Source organism: Jaculus jaculus, chromosome 14 (genome assembly GCF_020740685.1).
Source record: "Jaculus jaculus isolate mJacJac1 chromosome 14, mJacJac1.mat.Y.cur, whole genome shotgun sequence".
In the NCBI taxonomy this organism is placed as follows: Eukaryota; Metazoa; Chordata; class Mammalia; order Rodentia; family Dipodidae; genus Jaculus; species Jaculus jaculus.
Window position 1 is genome coordinate 15,929,355 of NC_059115.1, and position 11,326 is coordinate 15,940,680.

At 42.8% G+C, this 11,326-nt stretch overlaps 1 pseudogene; it reads left to right on the top strand.

Moving 5' to 3' along the window:
• The first annotated feature begins 8,036 nt into the window (after positions 1-8,036).
• Positions 8,037-8,365, top strand: LOC123454622 (annotated as a pseudogene).
• The last annotated feature ends 2,961 nt before the right edge of the window (positions 8,366-11,326 follow it).

The window sequence follows — 11,326 nt, forward strand, 5'->3', positions numbered from 1 at the left end:
AAGGATGAAAGTAGATCCTTCTCTCCCTCCATGCACAAGAATTAAGTCCAAATGGATTAAAGACCTTAACATTGGACCTGAAACTGCTAGAGGAAAAAGTAGGGGAAACCCTTCAACATATTGGTCTTGGCAAAGACTTTCTGAATATAACCCCAATTGCTCAGGCAATAAAACCACAGATTAACTGCTGGGACCTCATGAAATTACAAAGATTTTGTACTGCAAAAGACACTGTGAATAAAGCAAAGAGGCAAACCACAGAATAGGAAAAAAAAAAATCTTTGGGAAGAGAAAGGAAGGGAGGAGGATCCTTAATAGGTTGAAATTGTATATATGTAATTACAATGATTGTAATGGGGAGGTAATATGATGGAGAATGGAATTTCAAATGGGAAAGTGTGGGGGAGGGGAGGGAGGGAATTACCATGGGATATATTTTATAATCATGGAAAATGTTAATAAAAATTAAAAAATAAAATAAAATAAAGAAAATAAATAAGTAAAATTAATTTTAAAAAATCTTTGCCAGCTATACATCTGATAGAGGATTAATATCTAGGATATACAAAGAACTCAAAATATAAAATAATGAGAAGTCAAACAACCCAGTTAAAAAATGGGCTATGGAACTAAATAGTTCTCAAAAGAAGAAATACAGATGGCATATAAGTATCTAAAAAACTGTTCTACATCCCTAGTAATCAAGGAAATGCAGATTAAAACTATATTGAGATTCTATCTCACTCCTGTCAAATTGGCTACCACAATGAAAACAAATGACCATAAATGCTGGCAAGGATGCAGAAAAAGAGGAATGCTTCTACACTGTTGGTGGGAATGCAATCTGGTCCATCCATCGTGGAAATCAGTGTGGAGCTAAAATATATTCAAGCCTGGCAAAGTACAATAACTTTATAATAGTTCAGGTCTTCCATTGTCAATTTTGTCATTTTTGCATAATATGTGGTACTCATGCATTTGTTCCCCTGTGATCAAGACAGTCTGAAGATTTTGTTTGTTTGTTTGTTTGTTTTCTTTTAGTTTTTCGAGGTATGGTCTCATTCTGGCCCAGGCTGACCTGTAATTCACTATGTAGTCTCAGGGTGGACTCAAACTCACAGTGATCCTCCCAGCTCAGGAATTTTTGTGTCACACTTAGTGAAGATGGTACCATTAAGAAATGCTTTGAGTCATTGAGATCAAGTTCAAAGACTCATCAAAATTAACTACATGAAAATAAGAAACCAATTACACAATAGTCAGAAGAGGAAATAAAGTTACAGTATAGGGTTGGAGACACGGGTTAGCAGGTAATGTGTTTACTGGGAAGGCTGAGGACATATGTATAATTCCCCAGTACATAAGTTACACTGAGATGCACAAACATCTGGAGTTCCTTAGCAGTGGCTAGAAGCACTGGAGCACACATACCCTTTATCTTTCTTTCTCTCTCTCGCTCTCACTCTCTCTCTCTCTCTTTGAGGTAGAGCTCATGGCTATTCTCCTATCTCTGCCTCCCAAGTGCTGGGATTAAAGGTGTGTGCCACCATGCCTGGCTTCTCTCTCCCTCTCCCTCTCTCTCTAATATACAAATACAATAAAATATTTTTAAGAAATTAGAGTATATATATTCACATGGTCTCAGACAGGAAGAAATTTTCAAAGAAGTTGCTCAAACGTACAAGAATGATTGCTTGCTTGTGAAAATATGAGAACATAGACATCAAATAAATGGAGATATCTCCTTTGGCAACTAGGCAGTGACACAAAAAAATTGCTACTTTCACGGATTTCTGTCACTCTGATATATATAATTCTCCCTGACTCATCAGGTATGAAAACAAGATTCTCCAGAACACATGCACGGGCCATGCAAAAGGTAACACAGACCAGATAACCAATAATAGGGCAGATAAGGTATCAGGTAAATAGGAGGAATTACCCAAGTGCTATTCTAAGATTTTGCACATAATGTGTATAGCCACCCATGGTGAGAGAAGAGAGCCTGTAAGAAAGCCAAAAGAGCTGGTGTATGTCTTTAATCCCAGCAATGGGGAGGCAAAGGTAGGAGGTTGCCTTGAGTTGGAGTCCACCTTGAGACTACATAGTGAATTCCAGGTCAACCTGGGCTAGAGTGAGACCCTACCTCAAAAAGAAAGAAAGAAAGAAAGAAAGAAAGAAAGAAAGAAAGAAAGAAAGAAAGAAAGAAAGAAAGAAAGAAAGCCAATAGAGACAGGGGCTCACCCATTTCAGTCTGCACTAGAAGACAATACACCCACTCACACCAGACAGCCTCACCTTTCCCCTGGTTCACAATTACCTACATGGTACCAAAAGTACATTGACTTTTGGCCACATGAGTATCATGAAGACTTGGATCTACTACCTACCATCTTATAGGTAGAATTATAGGAAAGCCATCAAAAAGAAATTGAGTCCCTCTGTTTACAACTAGAATATTTCTGCTGACGTCATGATGGTCAATGTGTACAAGGAGCTAACTAAATACTGTGATTAAGTGACAGAGACTTGTCATTTCCTCTGCCCACCTGAAAGTCAATGAAAAAGTCACCTTTATCTTAATGTGGAGCAAACCTATCAGATCCCACTCTCTTGCTAATGGGACCCGCTAGAGTAGCCAGCTCAGTGGAGAGATTAAAGAGAGTGGGCTGGAGTGATGGCTTAGTGGTTAAGTCTATTGTCTGTGAAACCTAAGGGCCCATTTTTCAAATCCCCCGAACCCAGGTAGGCCAGAGACAGAAAGTGACTCATGCACACAGGTTACACATAAACACAAGGTGGAGCATGCATTGGGACTTGCTCTGCAGTAGCTAAGGCATAGCCTTATCAATTCTCTCTGTATATCTATCCATCTCTGCATCTATCTCTTCCTTTCTTCTCTAATGTATATAAGAAAAGAAAGCAGCAGCAGATAATGAGCAAATGAAACATTTTTCAGTCCATCCATGGCTCGGGAAGACATCAGGCAACAGTCTTCAAATGGTACTAGCCTCGCATCACTCACAAAATCACTTTAAAGTCTTCATCAATGATATGCTAAATCATGAAATGCTCCAAATGGCAATGCATGCTAAGATTATCGAATGCAAACACTGAAGGAACCATCCTCATAGAGTCATAGTATACAAGCCAAGGATAGCCAGAAGATGACAGTATTTAGATAGAGGCCTCAGGGACTGTGAGTATGTAACCTGTTAAAAATAATTCCCTCCAGGGCTGGAGAGATGGCTTAGCGGTTAAGCGCTTGCCTGTGAAGCCTAAGGACCCCGGTTCGAGGCTCGGTTCCCCAGGACCCACGTTAGCCAGATGCACAAGGGGGCGCACGCGTCTGGAGTTCGTTTGCAGAGGCTGGAAGCCCTGGCGCGCCCATTCTCTCTCTCTCCCTCTATCTGTCTTTCTCTCTGTGTCTGTCGCTCTCAAATAAATAAATAAAAAATATTTAAAAAAAAAATAATAATTCCCTCCACAATATCATCTGAAATATTTCAGTGTGTTCAATATGCAAGGAAGACAGATAAAAAAGAGGAACAAGAAGGTGCAGTGAAGAAGTCCTGAAGGAACAGAGGGGAGGACATAGCTTTCCATGGGCTCAGCCTTGATGATACTATCTACACATTCATGCCAGTGCCATGTGAGAGGCGATCCCCACCACATGGCCCAGATGAAAACTTCCTCTTGGGCACGATTCCTAAGAGCTACTGATCACGAGTAAAGTGTAGAGAACTGACAGGGGCTGATGCATCACTGGGCAGGTCCTCTTGGCAGGATCTCCACAAACCAGCAGCCTGAGAGGTCAATCAAAAACAATCAAAAGCGAAGTTTCCCACCATGCCTGGCAAAAGGAAAGGCTCAGGAACCTCCACACTCATTCCTTGTCCTCACCAATAACATTCTCCACACCCTCAGCTTCTTGTGCAGAAGGCGCAACCTGGGACTCACTCTGCATTGGATCTAACCAGGCTTCCTTTCTCTTACAGCCATCATCGCTCTGCAGGCTTTTGACACTGATGAGATCTCATTGCTCCTCATTACCAGTGCCTGGAAAGAAGTCCCAAGAATGTGGTTCACCCATTCCAGCCTCCACCAGAGGAAGGATAATAGGTGCATCGGAGAACTCAGCATTCCAAATGAATTCTACAGAGCCTGCATGGCAAAATCTTGTCATCTCATTGATACTTTCACCCCCTCTCTTTCCTACCAGGAACAAACAACTCAAATGTCTCAGCACTGAAAGAGTAAGGTGCTTCCTTAATGAATGTGGGATTTCACACTACATACCAGGCTCCTCAACTTCCCGGAATTTCTGCACCTAGAGAAAAAGAAACACTGTGAATCTTAATCTAATCCCTTCAGTACAGTTCATGTCATGTTTTAGCTTTATTAGGATACATTAGGAAATCATGCAATGGGACACTGCATAGATCAACAATGTCACAGTGGACCACACATGAAAAGGTATAGGATTTTAATGCAGAGTGCAGTTACCAAATCCATTTGGACTTTTAGGTGTCCTGCTGGTATTATGAGATGGAAATTCATTGATGAGGAAAATCCTTCCACCCATTATATTGAATTTGGCAACATTAATCCTCATGGGGAACCAGGCATAGGCTGGTCAGAGATTCCCACTGAATTCTAACGAGCTCAGGATCTTATTCTGTCCAAACACGTTGCACATATACTGAACATAGAAGTATATTTCTATAGAAGACACAGAACTGTGGTCTTACGGCAGTTACTTGACTTTCCTGGTCCTCCTTGTACTCAAGATCTAGAAGGAAGCAAAACCAGTGTCATTATTTTGGTAACTTGTGATTACATCTCACTGGTGGAAATTTCTCTATGTGGACCTAAACAGTGCTTTGAAGTGTATGGTGTGAAAGTGGTACTGAGCTGCTAATGATCCCTTCTACCAGGGAAAGGAGAGCAAGAAGCAGAAATGACTGACACATAGAAACCTAGGCCCCTAAGCTCTGGGCATGGTGAATGGTACAAAACAATTATACTTAGATGAGGGAATGGCTTAGCAGTTAAGGCATTTGCCTGCAAAGCCTAACCCTGGTTCAGTTCCCCAGGACCCATGTAAGACAGATGCACAAGGAGGCACATGTGTCTGGAGTTTGTCTGCAGTGGCTGGAGGCCCTGGTGTGCCCATTCTCTCTTTCTATCTGCCTCTCCCCTTGCCTCAAATAAATAAATTATAAAATATTTTTTTAAAAAAAACAATCATACTGAGCTGAATGTGGCAACTCATACCTGTCATGTTAGCTCTAGGAATGAAGGGTGAAGAGAGTTTGAGGCTATTTTTAGGAATACTGAATTTAAGGGCTACCTCGGCTACAGGAGGCCTGTCCAGACACATACAAATAAGGAAAGTGAAATGGCATGAACTGCACACTCTTTTCTAAGGGAAGCCCTTCCCCATTCTTTGCACATGTTGAGTAAGTCATCAAAATGCCCAAGGACCTTCTAGATTTTCTCAAGCTCTTTGAATATATTATGCTGTTATAACATGAAGTCACTTTTGCAGGATGTTAAATTTGATACAAAGCCATTTCTGATGGTGAATATACTATAAATTAGAAAATGCAACGTTGTGCACTTATCACAGGTTCTCATCCATAAGGTACACAACATGATTTGCAAATATTAATGTGCAATAACTTAATGGTAGTTCAAATTTCTAATGTCACTTTTTCCATCTTGCATAGTATTCGATACATGCATGTGTGATTCCCTGTGATCAGGACAGTCAGGAGGGTTTGGGTCACTGTCAGTGAAGGCATATCCTCATGCAATGCCAAAAATCACTGAAGTCAAGTTCAAAGAGTGTCCACTACTAAGGAAAAGGCAGAACAAGTGTTTTTAATGTTCAATTTGCCTGACCATATCAATAAGACACCATGAAGGAACTCCAGAATCCTTGGAGGAAAAACATTATTTAAAAGTTCTAGAATGTGAGCCGGGCATGGTGGCGCATGCCTTTAATCCCAGCACTCAGGAGGCAGAGGTAGGAGGACTGCTGTGAGTTCGAGGCCACCCTGTGACTACATAGTGATTTCCAGGTCAGCCTGAGCTAGAGTGAGACCCTACCTCAAAAAGAAAAAGTTCTGTGCTGGAGAGATGGCTTAGCGGTTAAGCACTTGCCTATGAAGCCTAAGGACCCCAGTTCGAGGCTCGATTCCCCAGGACCCATGTTATGCACAAGGAGGTGCACGCATCTGGAGCTCGTTAGCAGTGGCTCAAAGCCCTGACATGCCCATTCTCTCTCTCTCTCTCTCTCTCTCTCTGTGTGTGTGTGTGTGTGTGTGTCTTTCTCTCTGTGTCACACTCAAATAAATAAATAAAAATGAACAAATTTTTTTAAAAATTTTTCTAGGATGAACATGGTGGTGCATGCCTTTACTCCCAGCACTCAGGAAGCAGAGGTAGGAGAATCACTGTGAATTCAAGGCCAGCCTGGGACTCTACCTCAAAAAAAAGAAAAAAAAAAAGTTCTAGTGCCTGTGACAATCCACTATATTACTGTATTAATTCCTCACAAATATAAGGGCCTCTACATTTAGTTCATTGCCAAATGAAAGGAAAGGCCAGGGTCAGGAGAACTAAGCCACAGATCAAGTGACAACAGAATTAACACTTAGCTTTTATTAATTTTTATTTTTATATGTTATTTTATTATTCATTTATTTATTTGGCTTTTTGAGGTAGGGTCTCACTCTAGCTCAGGCTGACCTGAATTCACTATGTAGTCTCAGGGTGGCCTCAAACTCATGGCGATCCTTCTGCTTCTACCTCTGGATTGCTGGGATTAAAGGCATTTGCCACCATCCCAGCTTAACAACTTCTTTTTAAGCTTCAAGTACAGCCATGCAGATATTCACAATTATCTGAAAATAGCTCTTATTGGTCATTAAAACTATGTATATATCACATATCAGTATAAATCAAGAGCAAATCTTTACATTCTTATTATTCAAGTGAATGTCTTTAGTTCAATGACACAAAATATACATACTTAGGTACTTTTACAATGTTAAAAATAACGTCATGTAATTTGGTGAATAAAATTACAATGATAAAAGAATAAATCACAGTATAAAATGGAATTATCACTAGGTGATTTAGAAGAAATATTTTTAAAAAGTAGTTTAAAAGATACAGTCCAGTCTACTTGAAGGGAAAGCACCCAAAGACAGTGTGAACATACCTCTCAAACTGAAAAAGTTGCCCATAGTCAAGTATCTCGGGAATCTAGCACTGGCTGGTATGTGTCTCTGGTGACTTACCAAAATTCCCACTGGCCCTAACAGTGCTGAGGGGAGTCCATATCACAGATATGTCACAGAGCTTTCAGCAACCTCACAATGCTCATTGTGACATCCAAAAGCTGCTATTAAATAAACTAGTGCGCTCATTTTCTATTTTATTTATTAAAGAAAGAGAGAATGAGAGGGAGGTAGACAGAAAATGGGTGCGCCAGGGCCTCTAGCCACCAGAAAGGAACTCCAGACGCATGTGCCAGCTCGTGCATCTGGCTTATGCGGGTAGTGGAGAATCGACTCTGGGTCCTTTGGCTTTGCCAGCAAGTGCTTTAATCACTAAGCTTTCTCTCCAGCTCCCACAAGTGTGCTTACTTTAAATCAGCTCATGATTACATTTAATAGATTTTTTTTCTTTCTTCCCCTCCCCCCCCCACCCAAGGTAGAGTCTCACTCTAGCCTAGGCTGACCTGGAATTCCTCAGGCTGGCCTTGAACTCAAAGCGATCCTCCTACCTGTGCCTCCTGAGTACTAGGATTAAAGGCAAGTGCCACCACGACCGATTTAGTAGATTATAAATATATGGGTGTAGTATACACTTTCCCTAATATAACTTTCAAAGTATATTTCTCCCCATGTTTAGAGTTTTACAAGTTACTTTTCTGTAAGTGTTTGACTACACTGAAGAACGCCCCTTTTACTGAGCTATTTACTAATGCAGTAAGAGGAAAAAAGTGGGGAAAAAGTTGAAAAATGGTGGCTGTCGCGGAGCTGAAGGCGGATTTAAAGGACACCTTAGAAAAAAAAAAAGGGGGGTGTTGGGACATCTAAAAGCAAGGATCCTAGCTGAAGTTTTCACCGCCCTGGATGATGACTGTGAACCTCGGCCATCTTTGTCTCACGAAAACCTTCTAATTAAGGAGTTAATCCGGGGGCCCTTGGAACTCAACAAATACAAGTACACAGCCTCGGTCCTCATGGCAGATGAAAGGCTCAGCATTTCCACGCACTGTTCCCCCAGAACCTGGTCAACCTGTAGTTCCGCTGGACAGACAGTTTCTCGGGACCGACGCGTCAGCTAGCGCGCGGATGTGAGGTTCTGCAGGTATTGTTTTCAAGGTCATGTTTATAAAAACTGAACGGGGGCTGGTGGGATTGCTTAGTGGTTAAGGCGCTTGCTTACAAAGCCAAAGGACACAGGTTCAATTCCCCAGGACCCACGTAAGCCAGATGCATAAGGTCATGCGTGCATTTGGAGTTTGTTTGTAGTGGCTGGAGGACCTGGTGTGCCCATTCTCTCCCTCTCTTTCTCTCTCAAATAAATAGCTAAAAATAAAATATATTTTAAAAAAATAGAATATATTCTAAAAAGTGAAAGGGCTCTTTAGTACTCTGTACAGTTTAAAAGCATGCGGCTCTGTGGCAGCTGGTGTCTGTCTTCCGATGTAGGCTGCAGGCGCTGCTGAAGCAGCCACGTGGCAAAGCAGCGGAGTAAGTGGAAGGAGCTGGCTGAGAACCCGGGCCCCAGGCCTTGCCTGCAAGTGCTTCGGGGAGGGCACCCGCCAACGAGGGGCCCGGCGCTGTCTCTGGAGCCCCTGCTGATGCTACCCTTAAAATGTCAGACCCTTAGCTAGAACTGCCCTGGGCCCGGAGTTGCAGCTGGGATAGGTGTGAACTGAGCTTAAAAAAAAAGAGACTTGGGAGGCAGAGGTAGGAGGATCACTGTGAGTTCAAGGCCACCCTGAGACTCCATAGTGAATTCCAGGTCAGCCTGGGCTAGAGTGAGACCCTACCTCGAAAAAACAAAAAAAAAAAGAGAGAGAGAGAGATGTCACTTTGCCCTCCCCTGCAAATACGGCTCTCAGGGCTGGGGCGTGGCACACTGGTAGACCGCCTGCCTAGCGCCTCCGTACCTGGTTCCATCTCCAGCACCGCCCGCAAGAAGGAAAACACAGGTGTTCATTCTTACCCTGTGTTCTTTGATATGCACTTTCATTAAACTTCCTTCCCCTGGATTTATGTGGATTTGTAGGACATTCATATTTTGAAAAAAAAAAATTAAAACAACATTAGAATCAGGAAAACTAATTCCTGTAAAAGTTAATTTTAAACACTTGGACACACCACACATAATTGGAGAGATGCTTCGGTAGTTAAACGCATTTGCTTGCAAAGCCTGACGCCCTGGGTTCGGCGTTCTCCAAAGTCAGGTAAAGCCAGATGCACAGAGGGTTCATGTGTCTGGAGTCTGTCTGCAGAGGCAAGAGGCTTGCTGTACTCATACCCGAGAATGACAACCATGTAGGACTAGATTAAGAAAGAAACACTGGCATTGGTAATTTTGGTTACTGATAAAAATCAGATAACTAAATTGTCACACGTAGTCCAAAGTGCCATCCTGTGGGTGCTATGGGTCTGTAGTGCCGTCCTGCGGGTTCTGTATTTAGTTTTTGCCTGGGCACCTTGTCTCCCTTTAGCAAATCATTTAATAAAGCATTTAAGCAGCTCAAAAAAAAAAGTGGGAAAAAATAAACAAATTAAAATTTAAAAACCAAAAAAATTTTTAAAACTTTAAAAAAAGAAAGTGGCAGGGGGCTTGGGAAATTGCTTAGTGGTGAAGGCACTTGCCTGTAAAGACAAAGGACCCAGGTTCGATTCCCCAGGACCCACGCAAGCCAGATGCACAAGGAGGCACATGCATCTGGAGTTTGTTTGCAATGGCTGGAGGGCCTGGCGTGCCCATTCTCTCTCTTTCTCTATCTATCTATCTCTGCTTCTCTCTCTCTCTCAAATAAATAAACATAAAAATAAAAGAAGGTGGTAGAGACAAAGTGATGAGCTCTGGGCAAGGTCAACTGTGAGTCCACCGGGCACCACAGAACCTACACGGCGAAGGGGCTGTCCACTCTGGGCAGGTCGGGGGGAGGACGTCAGTGAGCCCTTGGGATGCAGGCGGCAGTGCATGCCAACATTCCCTTCCAAGCACAGGGCCAGAAAACACCTTTTAATTTATACATACAATAGAGCACTATGGACCCACAGCATTACCTCTACCTTTACAATAGGAGTCTAGGATCGGGCAGCCTTGTCCAGTGCCTCAGTGATCACCACTGTCAGTAGGGATCTGCTGGGTAAGGGCTGGCATTCAGAGAGCGCTCGGCTCCACCCAACAGAACCCCAGCCGGCATGGCCTGCCAGCCTATGGCCTGCTCCTCGCCCTCTCAGAGTCACCTACAGGCCTTCTCCCACCAGACAGGGAGGAATCTAATCATGGCCAGCAAGCAAGTCCAGCAGCACTAGAGATTTCCAGAAAGACGCATGTCACAGACACAGCTCCAGCTCAACCCAGCTGCGAGCCTTCTCTTCCAAGGACTGGTTTTACTTTACAGAAACCACACGTGCAGACAGGCCTAAGGACCAGCATCTCCAAAGGACGGGGTACACTCCATCCTTCTGGACTGCAGAAACACCATTTAAAAGGACGAGCACCTTAACCAAACATGTTTCATAGGAAATTAATGGAGAGTCCGATAATCATTAAGCCCTGTCTGAGAACACAGACAACAGGGTTGGGACTTGGATCAGAAGTTAAAGGAGCTGGCTTGCAGAGACGGGAGACCTGGATTCAATTTCTAAGACAGCCATATAAGCCCACCCAAAACATGGTGGAGGCTAATACAACATAAACACCCAGAGACACACACACATGCATGTAATACAAATTTTTTAAAAAACTATGCCGGGCGTGGTGGCGCACACCTTTAATCCCAGCACTCCAGAGGCAGAGGTAGGAGGATTGCCATGACTTCGAGGCCACCCTGAGTCTACATAGTGAATTCCAGGTCAGCCTGTGCTAGAGCGAGACCCTACCTAAAAAAAAAAAAGAAAAAAGAAAAAAAAAAGAATGCTTGTACGCACGGCTCTCTACTATAGCACTTGCCTTACATGCATAAGACCTTAGTACTATCTCTAGAATTGAAAATAGAGAAAAGAGAAATGGGACAATGATTAAGTTTATTAAGGAAGGTATAGAAAAGATGAAG